At 42.2% G+C, this 17,918-nt stretch overlaps 1 long non-coding RNA gene across 1 annotated transcript in view; it reads right to left on the bottom strand.

Moving 5' to 3' along the window:
- Positions 1-672: 672 nt before the first annotated feature.
- The window catches only part of LOC134486668 (uncharacterized), a 51,820-nt gene continuing 34,574 nt past the window's right edge, over positions 673-17,918 (bottom strand). Inside the window, exons 2-3 of the long non-coding RNA XR_010066011.1 lie at positions 10,852-10,937; positions 673-1,163 (exon numbers count right to left, since the gene is read on the bottom strand). This is a non-coding gene — a long non-coding RNA (uncharacterized LOC134486668). The remainder of the gene's footprint in view (positions 1,164-10,851; positions 10,938-17,918) is intronic.

The raw sequence follows: 17,918 nt of genomic DNA, 5'->3' as shown, positions 1-17,918 counted from the left end.
GTATATGGATATACATATATATCTCCAAATACATAAATTCGAACTGCTCAGCCTGTATATGTGTAGCGGGAAATTCTAAAGAATGCACCAACCTACGCTAAGTGTGGCTACTCGCTGGCACCAGCAGTCTCACTGCCGCAATGGCCTCAAAGCACCTATGCTGTCGCCTTGATCTCATCTCTCCCACTAGGTGATTCAAAATCTCTCCACCCAACTCCCTAAGTTCCTATGGTGGGTGGATGCCATGCCGGCCCCACCCATCCAACTTCCATGGCTGGCTGGGTTACCACACCACCATACCTTTCTCTGGAATTCAGTCCAGTCGCTGTGTGAAGGAAAACACCGCACAATCTTAGTTTAGAATCAACAGGTAACACAATTGCTGGACGCAACAAACAGGATTCTAATCTGTAAGCCATCTAAGTTAAATCCTTCAGTGTAAAATCCTGGTGGATCTGCCATTTAAACCTGGAGCCTATTGTTGGCTACATTTTTTCCTCTCTCTGCTCTCCCTCTCTAAAAGCCAGACAGTTTTTTCTCTCTTCTCTCTTCCCTCTCTCCAACCTGGAAGTCCTGCCTACTCCTCCTGCAATGATGTGTTCCTAGAAATCTTTATTCATTAGGGGAAGGTTCACAAGAAGCCACCTGAGTACTGATTCACTCTTCGTCCTAGGTAGCCCCTCTTGGGGAAGCAAAATTGGCATCAAAATACAAACAGCACCAGGACTTCCCAAACATATATGCATTCATTTTTGAGGCTGATTGTAGAGGGCCGCAATAACATTCGCCACCACAAGATGGCGCTGGCTTCCACTGCACCCCACGTGGAAAGCTGGGATAGCTTTCACCATTACAAGATGGCGCTGGCCTCCACCCCGCCAGCCGACTTCCTTTCAGGAAGTTAACTGTGCGCATGTGCAAGAGTGCCTTCGTGCCAGGTCTTTGCCCACTCCGCTAGGGTGTATATAAGCAGTGTCACTCTGGGGCTCGCTCTCTCCTCTTCAAGATGCAATAAACGCTTTGCTGCAGAAGGATCCTGGTGTCCGCGCGTCGTTCTTGCTGGAGAGACGTTGGGCGCGCGATATTTGGTGCCGAAACCCGGGACAAATGCCACACCATCGCCGGCGCCGAGGAGAGCCTTCGCTCGCGGAGAGGGTCCAGAACTGCAGGTCGAGAGGTAAGCTCTGAGAGGCATGTTTGGTCTTGATACAGCATGTCAGAAACAGAGCGGGATGAAAGATTAAAGAGCTCAAAGAGAAAAGGTGCACATAAGAAAAAAGGCCCTTCCAAGGACTTTAGATCCGAGGAAGCGAGAGATAGGGGAAAGGACACCCGGGGAGAGAAACAGGGAAAGGAGGAGAAAGCCCCGAAAAGGAAAAGCCTTTATCCGGTAAAGGAGTTAGAGGCTTTGGGGGCTTGATAGTTCAGAAACAGACAAGCTTAGCCCCTCTGAGGAAGAGGATTTAGAAGATGAGGCAGCTCGCTATGAAGAAGAAAGATATGGGCCTAGGTGGAGAGCCACTGTGAAGAAACTGAAAGTTATGGATCCTTTGTGGACAAGGCTGGTAATTTTGTTTATTTTTTTCTTTGTGTGGGAAGCCGTTACAGCCGTTAGGACAGGTCAGAGCATCCTTGCAGAGCAACAAGAAAGTATGTCGGAGGGAGAAAAGGTCTTGAAAGAAAAAAAGAAAAGAAAAGGAGATAAAAGGAGCACAGTATTTTGCGAGAAAAATTTTGTCTTTGTGCTTGTAGAAGGTGTGATTAGGCCCTGGAAGCTTCGCAGAGTCATACTGATCAGATTTGATAGAGGTAGACCGCCTGAAAAATGTATTCAGGAGAATCAAACAAAAGGACATCTCAACGCCCATGCACAGCTTGATGGAGTTAATGTAATTGGGTTGTGAGTGGAAATATTCAGTACTGTGTTTCATTTCCATAACATTTGTGAATGTCAGTCGTGCTGCTCAGATATCCTGTAATATATCTCAGTATCTTACAGGAATTTGGTTTCAACACGTTGATGGACTAGTCCAGGAATTGAGACAATCCATCATCCATATCAACTCCACTCGAGTGGATGGTCACCGTGGAAGTGGTGGGAAAGGGGAAATCCTACCTCTCTGCTGACTCCTATTGGAATCTGGGTCCCTTTGGTGGGACACCATCTAGTTTTTCCCCTTTGTCTATTGTCTGTCCTTGGTGCACCAAGTTGTCCATGTATGTCAGTTTATGTCTGTGGTTCTTGCTTGTAGTTGTTTAAATGTTTTATGTTTCATGTTCAAAAGAAAAAATGGTAAAAACTTTATCTGCTGGTCGTTCACATCTTGATTTGGTTTTAATTCGTTTCAAAAAGGAACAAATGGATAAAAAGCAGTTTCAATCGGCCATTAGAGGCCTAAACCTGTAGCTAAGAACATAGGTCAGCTGGAGAAGCTGCCCTGGGCCTATGCGTCTGCACGAGCTGATCTTAAAGGCACCAGCAGCTCCTCAGCTTCTTTGGTACAAGAGCTGATAGCTGTTTCTCTTAGAAAAATCCCTGACTTATTATTTGACTCAACAGGTGACAAGGTGCTTCTCTGAAAATCATAGCTAAAAAGGTAAAAATGGTGTTTGGTCTAAATATTAAAGATATGTGTAGCCACTTCAATTTGTTTCTCATTGGTTTTAAATGTGTAAATATGCTCTACTTGCCTTGGTCATAGATTGTTGGCTTTTTAGTTATTGGATATGGTTAAAAAGTTATAACATTGGTAACAGAAAGTTGACATAAAGCTGGTAATTTGGATGGAGTCATTCTAGATAACATGTGGCATGAGCCAATCTAGGGAAACAGGTCTAAATTGAGATAATATTTTTATGGAATTCTTACTCTAGAAACCAGGCTTCTAAAAGAATTTAGGACAATGTCTCTTTGTTGAGGTACAAGAGACTATGCCATCGTGTGTTCATATATAGTAATTGGCAGTCAAACTTGTACTAGATTGTTAGAGGTTGAGTTTTGCTTTCCATAATTGTGGTTTGCCCTGAAGCTATCTGTATTTTGATGCTAATTTCATTGCCCCAAGAACAGTTGCATAGTCAGTACTCAGAACTCAGGTGGCTTTCCAAAATTGTGGCTGTGCTCTGGTGTTACAAAGAGAACTTAAAGATTGTGATGAAGGATTGCCAGTGTTACATTGACTAACTCAAACTTATTTTTAATTAAAAAAAAATCAAACAGGTAGAGATTGTTACAAGATTTACAAAGGATTGATGAGGTTTTGGAACTTGTGAGAACATTACAGCCAGTTTACTTACTCCAACTGCCATTTCAAGATAGATTTAGAGGATTGCTAACAGCCTTGTATTAGGTAATTTTGTTGCTTCTTCAATGTAAAAGGTTAGAACTTAAATCTTTCAGTGTATATGGAAATTTTTACTACAAACCTTTGCTCTCAAAATGAGCTTTAATATTTGGGGAGTAGCTGTTACACTACTCCAGAAAAGAATATTTGAAGCTAATTTTAAGCTTCTAAGGATACGTTAATTGGCTAAGTACCTCACCCTACCAGAGGACTTAGGTCTTTGTTATGCACATTGGAGATAAAGCTTCAGCTGTGTTAATACAGAATTGTAGACTAGAGTCATAGAAGTATTTTAAAAAGAAACCTGGTAAAACATATCTTATTCCAAACAACAGTTAATTGGTTATTACAAAATACTGATATTTGGCCTATTACATATACAAATTTTTCAGGCAAAATTGATAATTTTACTCTTTACATGCTTTTGTACTTCCTGTATATTTGTACATACAACCCATAGGAAATGTGCTTAGTGTATTTATAGGTGGTTCATCTAATGAAAAGGCTACATATATGATTGGATCACTTGTTTATTCTCTTGAGTTTCCCCTGCTTCAACACAGACTATTAAATTCCGTAGTTTAGCCACTGTTTTTAAATCAAGCCTTCGATTCATATACTGATAGCCAATGTGTGGCTTGTGGTTTACAACTGATTTCAATTACTTAATGCTTTATTAGAGACAGGTTTTCTACTTAAAATCAGGGAGTGATTTCAGTGTAAATTGTCTGACAACTCACTGTCCTTTCACTGCTCTGGCTCAGACAACTAAACAAAACCATAGACCCAGCTCTTTGAAAATGGTAATGGAGTTGATATGAAAAGAGGAAGACTCCATTTGCTTGCTTTCTATTCCCAGCCTCACCCTGCCAGTTCAGGGATTTCTAGTACGACTGAATCTGGACAATATTTACAAGATTTGACATTTCTAATTAATGCTTATGTTTAGGTAAATAAAGTTTGTGAGGTGCTGGAGAGATGGCTTAGTGGTTAAGAACACTAATTACTGTTCCTTTATAGGACATTTAATAACTCAAACCGGATTGCCTGGGCTCCTTAACAAGGGAGGACAATGATACCAGACAGATTATAGGCCTTACATAGGAACAATTAGTCAAAAAATCTCATTCTTTATATATCCAAAACAATAATGCTGGAGACAATAATTTGGTATACAAGTCAATTTATAAATACAAGTACTCAGTGTCCTCAATTTAATCCTTGAGGACTTACCTTAATAAATAATATCTTTACTATATCTTAATAAATAAAAAGGGGGAGTTATCCCTGTATGCTAAATAATGCTCCTTTTATTTCAATTTTAAAATTTGGATGCCAAAGTTTATGGCACCCTACAAGTAGGCATACTTCTGCCTAGGTGAAATAGATAGATCCACGTATTGACATGATCCTGTTCAGATATTTTATATGGGGAAGAGGGAATGTTTGTGTTTTTTCTACAGGATGCTACAAGAGTATGCCAGCTGCCAGAGTGGCTGGTGAGACTTGCTGATCCTGGTTGCATAAAGATTCAGCTCTCCTGGTTCGGGTCCCTGAAGTCATTCCTGTGCCCTTAAGAGGAAGATGGAAGATTCCCCCTCATCTTTTGTCATCACAGAGATTTTGCTGTTGCTGCAGTCAGTGTGTCCCGTCCCACTGTGGCCTACTCTCTGACCCTCTGTGCGCTGCTGCTTGCTGGAGAAGACTGGACTCCAGCTGTTACCCCTGCCCCCTTCATTTCCCTGGTGACTCTTGCTGCCTTTACTGGTGTTGTCATTTTACAGACTGTAGCTTCACAGGAATGCCACCTGCGTGAAGCTGCTGTGGACTGGGGAACTCTGTCCTGGTTATACAGATCTCAGACATGGTTCCATTGCCTGCTGGTTGTTCCAGAGAAAAATGACTGATCCTGAACTGTCCTGGGAAAGACCTTGTTACTTTCGCTGCTATTGTAGCAGCCATTTACTGCTATAGCCATTGTGTCTACAGTGTCTGGAGTTACCCTCCCCCAATCTATTGTTGGACAAGCACAGAGGGTGAACTTTCTGGAGTAGTTGCTAACAATTGGGAATTCTAAATTTTATTATAGGAGCGGCTTGACTACGGCTCTTGGTGGTAACAGCTGAGGTGAACCAAATGAGGTGCCCACTACTTATCGGGGGTGGCTCTGTTTGGTGCAGCCCTATGCTGTGGATTAGTGTTCATGCTATGGTTGGTTTGCAAACTCAGATCTCAACAGAAACGTGACAAGGCCGTTATCACTCAAGCACTTGTGGCCATTGAACAAGGGGCCTCCCCTAAAATTTGGTTATCTATCCTCAAAAATTAGTTGGTATCTGAGTTCTCTGCTCTTGCACCCCATGGATCTGTGGATCCATTGCACTGGGATGAGAGAGACTCAATGATTCTTTGATCAGCCCTTCCACATCGCTGAGGTTTCCTCATTGCACGCGATAGGGTGATCATGATTTCCCCACTAACTCATCTTCTGGCTGGCCTCTTTTTAGAGTTCGCCCTAGGTCATTAACAGTTACTGTCACACGGCACTGTGGTATCCAGAGACGGGCAACTTTCCTCATGCACAGTACACGGGGCCCGGTGGCGATAGGGTTACCCTCCGATAAGGCTGTGACATAGAGGAATGACCTAAGACAGGAGCCACAGCAGATGGATGTAACTGCAGGGACCTAGACCAGCCTAGACAATAGTTTATTGTTATTAATTAATAAAATAATAAGGGGGAGATGTAGAGGACCGCAATAACATTTGCCATCACAAGATGGCGCTGGCTTCCGCTGCACCCCACGTGGAAAGCTGGCATAGCTTTCACCATTACAAGATGGCGCTGGCCTCCGCCCCGCCAGCCGACTTCCTTTCAGGAAGTTAACTGTGCACATGTGCAAGAGTGCCTTTGTGCCAGGTCTTTGCCCACTCCGGGGTGTGCCTAATGAGATCATGGGTAAGGGACCAATCAGGCATGGATGCGCCGCGCTAGCGCTAGGGTGTATATAAGCAGCGCCATTCTGGGGCTCGCTCTCTCCTCTTCAAGATGCAATAAACTCTTTGCTGCAGAAGGATCCTGGTGTCCTCGCGTCGTTCTTGCTGGCGAGACGTTGGGCACGCGACAGCTGGTAGCCCTTAGAATAATGTAAAGGTGGCTGACAAGGAGTTCTGTACCTGTGTATCTCATTCCAATGCCTGGCCAGCAGAAGGGCTGGGGATATCATAAATTCTGGGAGCAGAGCTAACAAGTTGTCAAGAACAGGTAGTTTACATCTTCAGAAATTGTAACTGATTATGAATATATCCAGGGGCCTTCACCTACAACTTTAGGGCCAAATCTGGTTTGAATACAGTCTCATTTCACACACACACACACATCCCCACCACACACACATTTCCATATTGCTTAGTGCTATGATGGCAAGCTCTTTGGACAGACAAATGTAGCCAGCAAAAGCTGAAGAATTCACTATCTGGCCCTTTGTGGGAAAGGTTTTGCTGACTCATTGAATTCATTGTTATCAGTTACCAGCCATGGACTTGCAGACACCTATTAAGTTATTTTAAAGGACACCTATGAGTTTGTGAGATTTTTATTTTATTTTTTTTTTTTTTTGGTTTTCGTTTGTTTGCTTTTATTGTTGTTTTGTTTTTCTTTGCTTTGTTTTATATCTTTGTTTTTAACAGTGTGAATATATGTAGTTTCAAAAGTGAATTTTCAAATTTATGTTCTGATAAGTAAAATGATTTCCGACCTTAGAGTAGTTTTACTTTTATGTGTATTTAGTTATTAAAAATAAAAGTTATAGTGTGAATTTCTAGGAGGTTTACTCATTAATAACTGAAAAATATTGATCAGTTTGAGCCAAAAATGCCTTAAGAACCATGAAAGTTTTATTTTATACATATGAGATCGATTACAGTGCATTTGGTAGTTTTCCATCACGTAACGAAATGCCTGAGAAAACCAACTTAAAGAGGGGACTTTATTTTGATTTGTGGTTTCAGGTGGTCACTACTTGTTCCTGTTGTCATCAGTTGTCCCGCTATAGACCTGAGACAGAATATTATGGTGGCAAGAACATGACAGAGCATGACTGTTCTTATCATGGTGACTGGGAAGTGGATTGGGCTAGAAGAAGTGAGATAGAGAGACACAGGAACAGAGACGTCAGGGTCTGAGAGAACAATTCTACCTCGAAGGCTATATACCCAATGACCAGGCTCCTCCTCCTCCTCCTCCTCCTCCTCCTCCTCCTCCTCCTCCTCCTCCTCCTCCTCCTCCTCCTCCTCCTCCTCCTCCTCCTCCTCCTCCTCCTCCAATCTCCAACACTTGTTTCTGTGTGCTCCCGTGGGAGTCCCGCTGGTTTGTGCACCAAGGATTAATGTACGAACATTTCCATTCTTGCCATCAGTCTCTGTTTATGTTGTTTAGTTTTTAATGCCTAGGTTGCAGTGTTAGGAATCCTGTCACAAACATTCATTTATCACACTTTTCTGGACTGTGCATCTCTCTAAGGAGCAGGGAGGGAGGGTGGCTAAGCAATGTCGTCGTGTGTTCAGACGCCAGCTTTGCAGATGATTACCTGCTACTTTTGTATCATCCTAGAGATCTAAAGATTAAAAGTGACAAGCATACCTGGACCATGTCCTTACTGGAGAAAAATCACATGGAAGACTGAACTACAAACCATGTGTGCCTTCATCCCCTTCCGGGTTCTGGGCAGCGCTCAGTGATCCCTGTACTCTGCACCTGGTTAAAGCCCTTTCGGGAGTTCCTTTCCTGGTTTTCCGGACTCTCAAATCACTTGGCACTCGGAAAGCACACATTCAACAGACAATCTACCCTCTTTTATTTTATACAGGAAACAGAAATGCTCAGATAAAATGCAACCTTCCGAGAACACCTTCCATGGCCAGTATTTCCATAGCACTGCTTGTACCATTCCTAGAGATTGCACGCAGGCGGCTTCAACTTTAAAAATAGGCACGCAAATTTTAAATCTTGTGCTTGTTTCAGTCCACTGCCTCCTTTCCTGTGTAAACAATAACAACTGAAATAGCCCATTCCTGTAGTCCTTATTTGCCTTGGGGTTCCTCAACAAATTCAGTCTCTAATACTAGGAACACCGAAAGCCTTTACCTACCTCTCTGCCTTTCTGAAAGTTTTCAGGTCATGGAGGGTGGGGTAGACCCTCCAAGACACGCCCTTTATTTGCAAGAATGCTTTTTGTGGAGTCTAAAGTCCACTCTTACTGAAACGGAATCCCCTGGAGGCTCGGCGATATCCAAACTGCTGAGTCACATACTGAGTCCTTCCAGAAGAACCAAGCTGGGACCCGAGGGCAAGCACATCTAAGTGCTTCCAGGTGACGCTTCTGTTCCAGGGGACATGTGAAAGCTAGGGGACTGTGGAGTCTCAACATTACCAAACACAGAGCAGGTGCCCCGAGACGGTAGCTCTGGGGAGTGCCAAGTGCAACAGTCAAAGCAAATGAGTGAGTCACTTTGCTACCAATTGCAGAAAAGCTCCAGCAGAACGGCAATGCATGTGATCAAAACTTCTATGCTGGTTCTCCGGTTTGCCTTGTCAAGTTCAATCCAGCCACTTTCTGAAGTGGAAATGTGGAGCTGTGTAGGATTTGAAACTTGAAAATCGCTACTTGTTTAAAATTAAGAGGAAGAACCAACACAAGATGCAGGCAGGAATTATGAAGATAATTTACATTTATCTTAAAAGAGATGTGAACAAATATAATATGAAAAGCTTAAAATGAGGCTCTTTCTCTATAACCTAACGTTACCATCCTTCTTGTTACTCTTCCTCCTGTCCAGCCCAGCACTAACTCATCTTCTTTTCCTGCCTCCTCCTCTCTTCCCCAGACTCTATCTAGTCTGATCTAGAATCTATCCTGCAGCATCAGAGTCCATACCTTTTCTCACAAGCGCTTGTAAAAAACTGACGAAATGTCTAGTCTGCATTCAAATTGCCAGACAAGCAGGGTTTAAGGGGGCAGGGACAGCTGAGAGGGAGCTGCAGCTGACTGGAACTGCTGCCTCTGCCTCTCTCGTTCTTTGGGACCTCACTCTGCTTAGGTAATTTGCAGAGCCCCATAAGCTCTGGTCTGTGCCCCCATATCTATGAGCGTGGAGAGGAACATTTGGCTGCAAACTGAAACTAGCCTGGCAGAACAAAACAGGAAATTCCAGTGCCAGGCAAACCCTGTTTATGTCTCATTTCCTATGTTATTTTTTTTCTGAAATAAATATTTTGAAGGGAAATTATATTATGTGGTATATTTAATTTTTTCCATTAAGTTCTAGTGGAAAACATGGTCTGGAGTCCCCAGGTAGACATGTCATATACTAGTGGGTTCCTTTACCATTCAAGAAAAAAGACAGGACAGAGGGGAGTTGAGTGGAGCCAGCTGAGATCATCTCTACCTAGTGGTTGAGACCCAAGACATGGGGAATGGATCTGTGTAAACTCTGATGCTGTTTCCCATAGAGGCACCATCCTCCTTCACAGTCCTTGTCTTTGTGTGCACTCTGTGCTGTTTTCCCATGGAGACACCACACCCATTTCTATTGTCATTGCCTTTGTGTGGTATAGTCCAAGCAGTTAAGCCTGCAGTCTCTGGTTGGGTTCTGGATGGGGAAGCAGCTGGTGAAAGGGGCAGTCTTCCGAGCCCACTCCCCTCCAGTTCTGAAGCTGCCCTCATGGCCATAAGGATATTTTGGTGAAAAGGAAAAGCTCCCTGCCCAGAATCTCATTTGTTCCCTGTCATTTCTGTGTGTTCATTAGTTCTCTGTCAACAAGTATTTTGGAGAGTAAGGAAGCCTCTGTTTTAAATTTCATTTTTATGTCTATTAAAGAATAAAGATTCTGAAATGCCAAGAATGTTGGAGGGAGTCCTTCAGGTCTTAAGTTTGTATTTGATGTCTTTAGCTATGGTGCTTACTCTTGGAATCAGCATTGGTGGGGGATTTAAGATGGGCAAAAGATGCCCTAAGTGAACTCTCAGCTCAAAGTGACCCTTGCCACGGATCTCTTACATGGCAGACTCCTCAGAGGCCATTGGCCCGACAGTAGGACCTAATAGTCGAGAGTTAAAAGTCAGTAAAAAATATTACTAAATTATTAGTCATAAGTGTGAACTGTATGATGTAACTCGGTCTCCTTTCCTGCATCCTGCAATTTTATTCAGAGTTAGAAACAATCTCCCAGTGAAACCATCTGTTTTCCAGCCCACATCACCAGGCAACCATCCCTTTGGGTCAGTGTCTCACTAGGGAGGGTCCATGTAGGAGCCAGTTACCCTGAATACTGTCTATTTACCTAATTGTCCCAACCCTCATAATAGCCCCAGAGATAGTTCTTTTACCACCATGTTAAGTGTGAGGATGTGTTCAGAGAAGGAAGTTACCCATAGGAGGAGCACAGCTTGTAAGAGGTAGGTGTTTCTGATACTTGCAATAGAGGAATAGAAAACAAAGTACTTACTTCGAGGATTTATTGCAGGGCACTGGATTTAGTCAATAAGTCCAAGTTGAGTAAGGAACTGGGTACTGGCGGAAGGGGAAGCTGGACTGTTAAAAAGGAAGCAGTTTTAGTTGAGAGGCATCTATATTGGCTTTTGAGTGAGAAATGTGGGTAATTGAGTTTATCTGGTCATAGATGGGCACTAGACAGAAGAATGGCATGTTCTACTTTGGTTCCTTTGTTACTGCGTTAAAACACTAACCAAAAGCAACTTGTATCCCACATCAGTAATCAAGAAAATGCTTCAGAGGCCAATCCAATGGAGGCAATTCTTCACCTGAAGTTCCCTCTGCCAAGGTGACTCTTTGTGCCAAGTTGATAAAAACTCAGCAGCACAATTGCCTCCTTGTCTACTTGACACACAAGCATGCGTCACAATTGAAACATAACCTCTTATTTCCTGTTTATCCCCAAGATCTCATGTCAATTTCACAGAATAAAATATACTATAACTTTTAAAAGTTTCGACACTTTAAAATTCCAAGTTCTCTTTTAAAATTGAGTATCTGGACTGTGTTCTCCTGCAAAGTCCGAGATAATTTGCATGCTTTCTTATTCCCAGAGGAAAGAACCAGGGCAGTTATAATCTGCTCAAGGCAAGCCCCAAAGTAACAATGTGAAGAGTTCAACTTCCAAAATCTGGGACTCGCTCTTGGCTCCAAAGGGGTTTGACAATCTCACTCTCTAGTTTTGTCATCCACAGTCCATACAGTAAGCTCAAGTAGATTCCCCTCTGTACTTGTTACTGCTCTTGGTGACCAGCTCATGATTCCGGCTCTCCCATATGCTAGAATCACCATAGGAACTGGGGTTGCACCTTCACCAATAGCCTTTCCTAGCCCCTCACAATGGCAAGCCTCGGCTTCTCTCCATGGCCTTCAAAGTAGTACTACCTGGATCATGCTCACACAGCATTTACTAAGTTCTGCCACAAGCTTGATGTGCCACTCAGCCTTGCAATGGCCCATGCTTCTGTATGCTGATCCTGATTTATTCGGAAGATTTCGTCTTAATGATTCTGGTCTCTTTTTAATCACAGCTGATTTTTCAGCCCCAGATGACCAGTACCTATAAACAAATAAAGCCCAAGTTTCATTTTTAAAGATTTTAGTTCACATATCATAGGAATGGCCTGAATAGAGTCTTTGTTTCCTTCTGAAAATTTATAAATCAGGACTCCATTGTTTGAATTTCTCTCAATATCCTTATCTTCCATGTTCTCTCAACAAAAGCTCATTTAGCTCTGAACATTTCCAGCCCAAAGTTCCAAATGCTTCCAAAATCCTCCCCAAAACAATATGCTCAGGTCTGTCACAGAAATACCACATGTTCCTGGGTACCAATTTCTTTTCTAGTTTGCTTCTCTGTTGCTGTGATGAAACACTGACCAAAAGCAATTTGGGAACTTAAGGGAGAAAGGATTTATTTGATGTAGATTCCCATGTCCCAGTTGATCATTGGTGGAAGTTGGGGCAGGAACCTGGAGGCAGGAACTGAAGCAGAGACTGTGGAGGAAGGCTGCTTGGTGGTCTGTTTCCTGATTGCTTGCTAGGATTGCTTTTTAATACAACCAGGACCATCTGCCCAGAAATAGCACCACCCCTGGTGGGCTGGGCCTGCCCACATCAATCATTAATTAAGAAAATGCCTCCTACAGACACGCATACAGGCCAATATAATAGAGGTAATTCCCCAGTGGAGATTCCCTTCTCCCGAATGATTCTAGTTTGCGTCAAGTTGACAAACACTGACTAGCACAAGTTAGCATGTACAACTCCTACATTAAGTTTCCAATGTAAATATTAATTTCAGCTGGAGGCCACTTGGTTGGTTAGATCCCCAGTACACCAGAGGAAAAGGGTAGCTTGGGAAAATGGAGAGGGAAGGGCAAAAGGAGAGAATGAATCATTTAATGTCTTTTTAACAGTTGAGATCCTTAAGACAAGTACGATATGGGCATTTAATGCCCAGTGATTAATAAGGGTCTGTGATCGAGTCTTAAACTGATTTGTTTAATAGTGAAGACAGTGTCATTTCTTCTTTATACATTTGGTCTGGACACATTAGGACGGAGGAATGTGTTCAAGCATGTGGTCCAGGCCAGGAATTCAGGCAGTTTGAATGAGCAAATGGATATTGATCATGCAGTCCTGGTGAAAGCAATATTGCCCACATAGGACTTGCTAGCAATTCTTGGGGTTATAGTGGTTTGCTGCCCTAAAGAGGGCAGAAGAATATAAATATGTACATTGTTTTTCTGTGTTATTAACATTTCATTGGGAAGGGCATAGCAGGGATGAATCCTATTGCATTTTACATGAAATGCCATTCAGATAAATGGTATTTCTCTTTAGAATATTCCAGCCTTGATCCCAGTAGGAAGCATCATTGTCTCCATTCTTTTAGCCACGAATCTGTCCCAATGATCCTGTTGGACAGTCCTGAGCTGGGTGACTGCAGTTAGTGAATTCCAACCATTGACTACACAGGGGGAAATGCACTTGCAAGAAGTTACAAGTCTGTTTCTCTAGGGAGAGTTGACTGAGCCAGAGAATGGGCAGTATTGCAGGAGCAAACCACAGCTGTAAGCGCAGTAAGAACTTTTAATCTCATTTTAACCCTCCAAATCCATGCAGTGGGCTTAATATGCAGCCTCAGCAGCACCTGGAAACTTGTTAGAAATGCAGCCTTTCAGCAGCCACATGGCTTAACACCGGAGAAAGCTGTATGAGACACCTCTGTCTCTCTGTCTCTGTCTCTCTGTCTCTCTGTCTCTGTCTCTCTGTCTCTCTGTCTCTGTCTCTCTGTCACTCTGTCTCTGTCTCTCTGTCTCTCTGTCTCTGTCTCTCTGTCTCTCTGTCTCTCTGTCTCTGTCTCTCTGTCTCTGTTTCTGTCTCTCTGTCTCTGTCTCTCTGTCTCTCTGTCTCTGTCTTTGTCTCTCTGTCTCTGTCTCTCTCTATCTCTCTCTGTGTCTCTCTGTCTCTGTGTCTCTCTGTCTCTGTCTCTCTCTTTCTCTCTGTCTCTGTCTCTCTGTCTCTGTCTTTCTGTCTCTGTCTCTCTCTGTCTCTCTGTCTATGTTTCTGTCTGTCTGTCTCTGTCTTTCTCTGTGTCTCTGTCTCTATCTCTCTCTGTCTCTGTCTCTCTCTGTCACTCTCTGTCTCTCTGTCTCTCTCTGTGTGTGTGTGTGTGCGTCCATTCATTTAAAATGTGAGAAGCACAGCTCTAGGCCTAGGCTCTTCAGCCTTGGATATCTTAGAATCAGTTGGAGAGATTAGAAACTAGATTACAAAGTTCTCTCTTTAAGGAGCATGTGCCCAGCACTCGGTTTGTAGATGTGGAAAAGCCTTGTAGATGTGGATGTAGATGAGTGGCTAGATATCTGGTAAGAATAGATCACTTTGCTGTCATGGAGCCTGCCTTGGGAGAGGGTATGGAAGAAGTAAGGGCTGAAGGAGAAAGCAGAGAGAGGACGGAAACCTCCCACACTCGCCCCACTGGGTAGAATAAACCAGGGCTTCCCTTCCTCCTGTACCTCTGAGCTTTCCTTGGAGATAAGGAAGAGATTCCAACGGCCTCCCATGCTGTCTCCTTTTCTTTGTCTTCATCGGTGCTCTAGAATGCTGTTATGAATATCAGCATTTTAAGGAAATCACTGTGGTAGCAGTATAGTAAATATAAATTCTCTTATAGCCAAGCAGTAATCCATGCCTTTAGTGCCTGTACTTGGTAGGCAGAGGCAGGAGTGGCACAAGTTCAAGGTCAGCCTGGTCTATATAGCCAGTTCCAAGCTATATGAGACAGCAAAACATGGAGGAAATAAAGAGGATATTAAATCACTTCTTTAGATATCACACGTTTCCCCTTTTTGATCAAATATTACCAGTTGTCTTCTGCCATCCTAAACAGCACTGGATTTAATTAGGGAATCAGCCAAAGAGAATTAGGAATGCAGAAGGAGCTTGGTTTGGGCCTGGTTTTGGACACTAAATGGTGATAAACTGGATATGGAAAATGAAGTCCATTGGTAGTATAGCAGCTACGGTTTGGTAAATGAGAGATTACGTGATAGTTTTAGTTTGAACAAAACTTGATTTTCTCTGTGGCTCATGTTATCTGTTCTATTTTAAACTCAGATGATTATTTTTATTTCTTGAAATTATATAATTTTTTATAACTAACTTTTCAGTATCCCAGGACTGCAGGACCTTTGTCATAGCACAACAGTGCCTGTCTCATGGACAAATCTGAATTTAATGTATCATTTTGGTCCTGAATTACCAAAGGATCCCAGATGCTTTCTAATGATTGAAAATCAGTGTTCACAGGTATCTTGGAAAAGCATGGATTCTCAATCATGCTTAGTGCTTTTGACTTTTGAACTAGAGAACTCTATTGTGCTGAGGCTGCTCTATTTTGGAGGCAGTCATAGATGAGGTCAGGTTTGCAGTTGACTTTGGGAAGTAAAGATCACAGGTTCTGTGGTAAAACAGGGACCAGTAGAAAGGGAAGGTCGCCTGCCCACTTCCTCCGGAGCATTTTTTTTAATAAACTAAAGCTTTGGGTTCGTTTCACTGGAGTAAACAGATTACAATTGGCAAGATTACTTATGAGTTACAAAAATTATTCCCTCTCTCTAGTTTTGTAGTTCTTCTTTCTCCAATCAGACTACCTTAATCAGACATGTTTTTTTTCCTTCTGTCAATATTAAATATCATGAAACTTTAACTGCCCAGGTTTATCAAAGTGATGCATCAATACTTCTTTTCTTAACTATGTCAACATCACTAATTATGTTCTAAGACCTTTCTTCTCCGTTGCTATTCTAAAACAATTTTTATAATTAACCCTCTTTTCTCTGAAAGGCCTACACACTACATCAGGATTTGTTCACTGTCCTCATATCATGCCTTGGAGCATTTCACTCCCTCATTACCTAAAAATTAATATGTAGTCTCTGCCATAGGAAATGAATTGGCTCCTTGTTTACTGAAAGTTTTTTCTTTAGTAACTTTCAGGTCTTTACCTTTCCCTGATTCCTTTCCTTCCTACTCAACCTCTTCTGCCCTCTTTGAACACTACATCCTGCCTTTTCTTTTTCTTTCTTTTATTCTGAGTTGGTCATAACATACTATTTCAAGGGATGATATCAATACTCTATTGATTTGTGATTTACAAAGTAGTAATCCCCATATCGTGATGATCCAGTACCATATGTTATGTACATTGCTAAAATATAGGCTTTAAAAATCTTGAATGGATTGAAATCAGCTACAGATGACCAATCCAAACCTTCAAATGAGGATACCAAGTTCCTGTCTGTAAAGCTCAGACTTTTGCTCTCACCAGTTAGTAAGTGGATTAGAACTGAGGACTGCCTGAATTCGAAGCTACTGTCCTAATAATTACAGGTTACTGATGACTACCAACTAGCTTATCTCCTCCTTATCAGACTTGGATTCCCACTGACTCAGCTAAGGGACACACCTGTGTGTTGTGTTCTCCTTTCATTCCCAACTGAATTTGTTGAAAAAGTAACTCACATCAGTCACATCAATCTTACCAATTATTTCACCACCTCAAATCCCACCTGCTATTCACTTCATTCTTATCTCCTGTTTTTCAAAAGTTTCCAAATCTAGAAGTACCACATCTTGTGCTGCCCATGTCTAGCTGTTAATTAACTCTCTCCTCTGGAAGTGGGAATAGACATAACTCTGTATCACTGAGGTTCCTGGCATCCTTTCCCATCTTCCTCTGACCTCCTACCACTCTTCATTTCAAAGCATATTTGGCTCTCTATACTGCTGTAATCTATCATATCTATATCTGTCTATATGCCTTATATATATTCCTGTGAGTTTGCTTTAAAACCATTCTTAGATCCATTTTTGCACACAGAATACATTTTAATATCTGTGATATGCCAACCAAGGCTTTTGAAAATTGCCCCAGCCTGTCTTGCAGTTGGCTATTTTTCACACATATGCAAGTGATTATGTTTTTTAGATGGATATAGATGCTGCTGAGACTCAGGAAATATAAACTTATTTCCAAAGTTGGCAGCAATCACTTTGACTTAAGTCACATACATTTTCAGTCCATGGTCACTATGTCAGTCATACTTTTCCTTGCTGTGACAAATAGCTAAGAAAACAGCTTCAGAGGTAGGATTTATTTTGGCTCATTTGTTTTCAGAGGTCCTAGTTCATGGTTGACTCAGAGCATCATTTCTGGCTGTGGTAAGACAAAGGCACCATGGCAGAAGAGTGTGATGGAGCGAGATAGCCTGTGGAAAGAACCAGTGACAGATACGTCTTTCTAGGACATGTTGTCAGTCAACTACTTATTCAGCTAGACCCACCTCCTACATTCACCCACCATAATGCCATTGTATAACAATCTACCTGTACTGGCTGACTTTATGTGTCAACTTAAGTTAGAGTCACCAGAGAGGAAGAAGCCTCAGTTGAGGACATACCTCTAGGAGATCCAGCTATAAGGGATTTTCTCAATTACTGATCAATGAGGGAGGTCCCAGACCATTGTGTGTAGTGCCATTACTGGGATGGTGGTTATAGGTTTTAGAAGAAAGCAGACAGTATGCTATGTGAAACAAATCAGTAAGCAGCACCTTCCATGGCTTCTGCATCAGTTCCTGCCTTCAGGTTCCTGCCCTGTTTGATTTCCTGTCCTGACTTCCTTTGGTGGTGAATAGAGATGTAGAAGTGTAAGCAGAATAAACCCTATCCTCCTCAACTTGCTTTCAGTCATGGTGTTTCATCACAGTAATAGAAACCATATTTAAGATAGTACCAAAGGAGTACTCAGTCCACTGATAAGGTCAGAGCTCCAAGAGTCTGGTTACATTCCCAAAGCTCATCAATAGACAAAAACCAAGGCCTCTATCTATGACCCTATAGGGAGACATCTCAGACTCAAACGATGACAGCTACTTTAAAAGTATACAATATCATGTGAGGGTTTTAAATTTTTGTTTGAAAGTAAAGACATTCTCATAATACAAATAT

Source organism: Rattus norvegicus, chromosome 4, assembly GCF_036323735.1.
Source record: "Rattus norvegicus strain BN/NHsdMcwi chromosome 4, GRCr8, whole genome shotgun sequence".
Lineage (NCBI taxonomy): Eukaryota > Metazoa > Chordata > Mammalia > Rodentia > Muridae > Rattus > Rattus norvegicus.
Note: the sequence above shows the minus strand (reverse complement) of the source record. Positions and strands in the feature narration are given on the sequence as shown.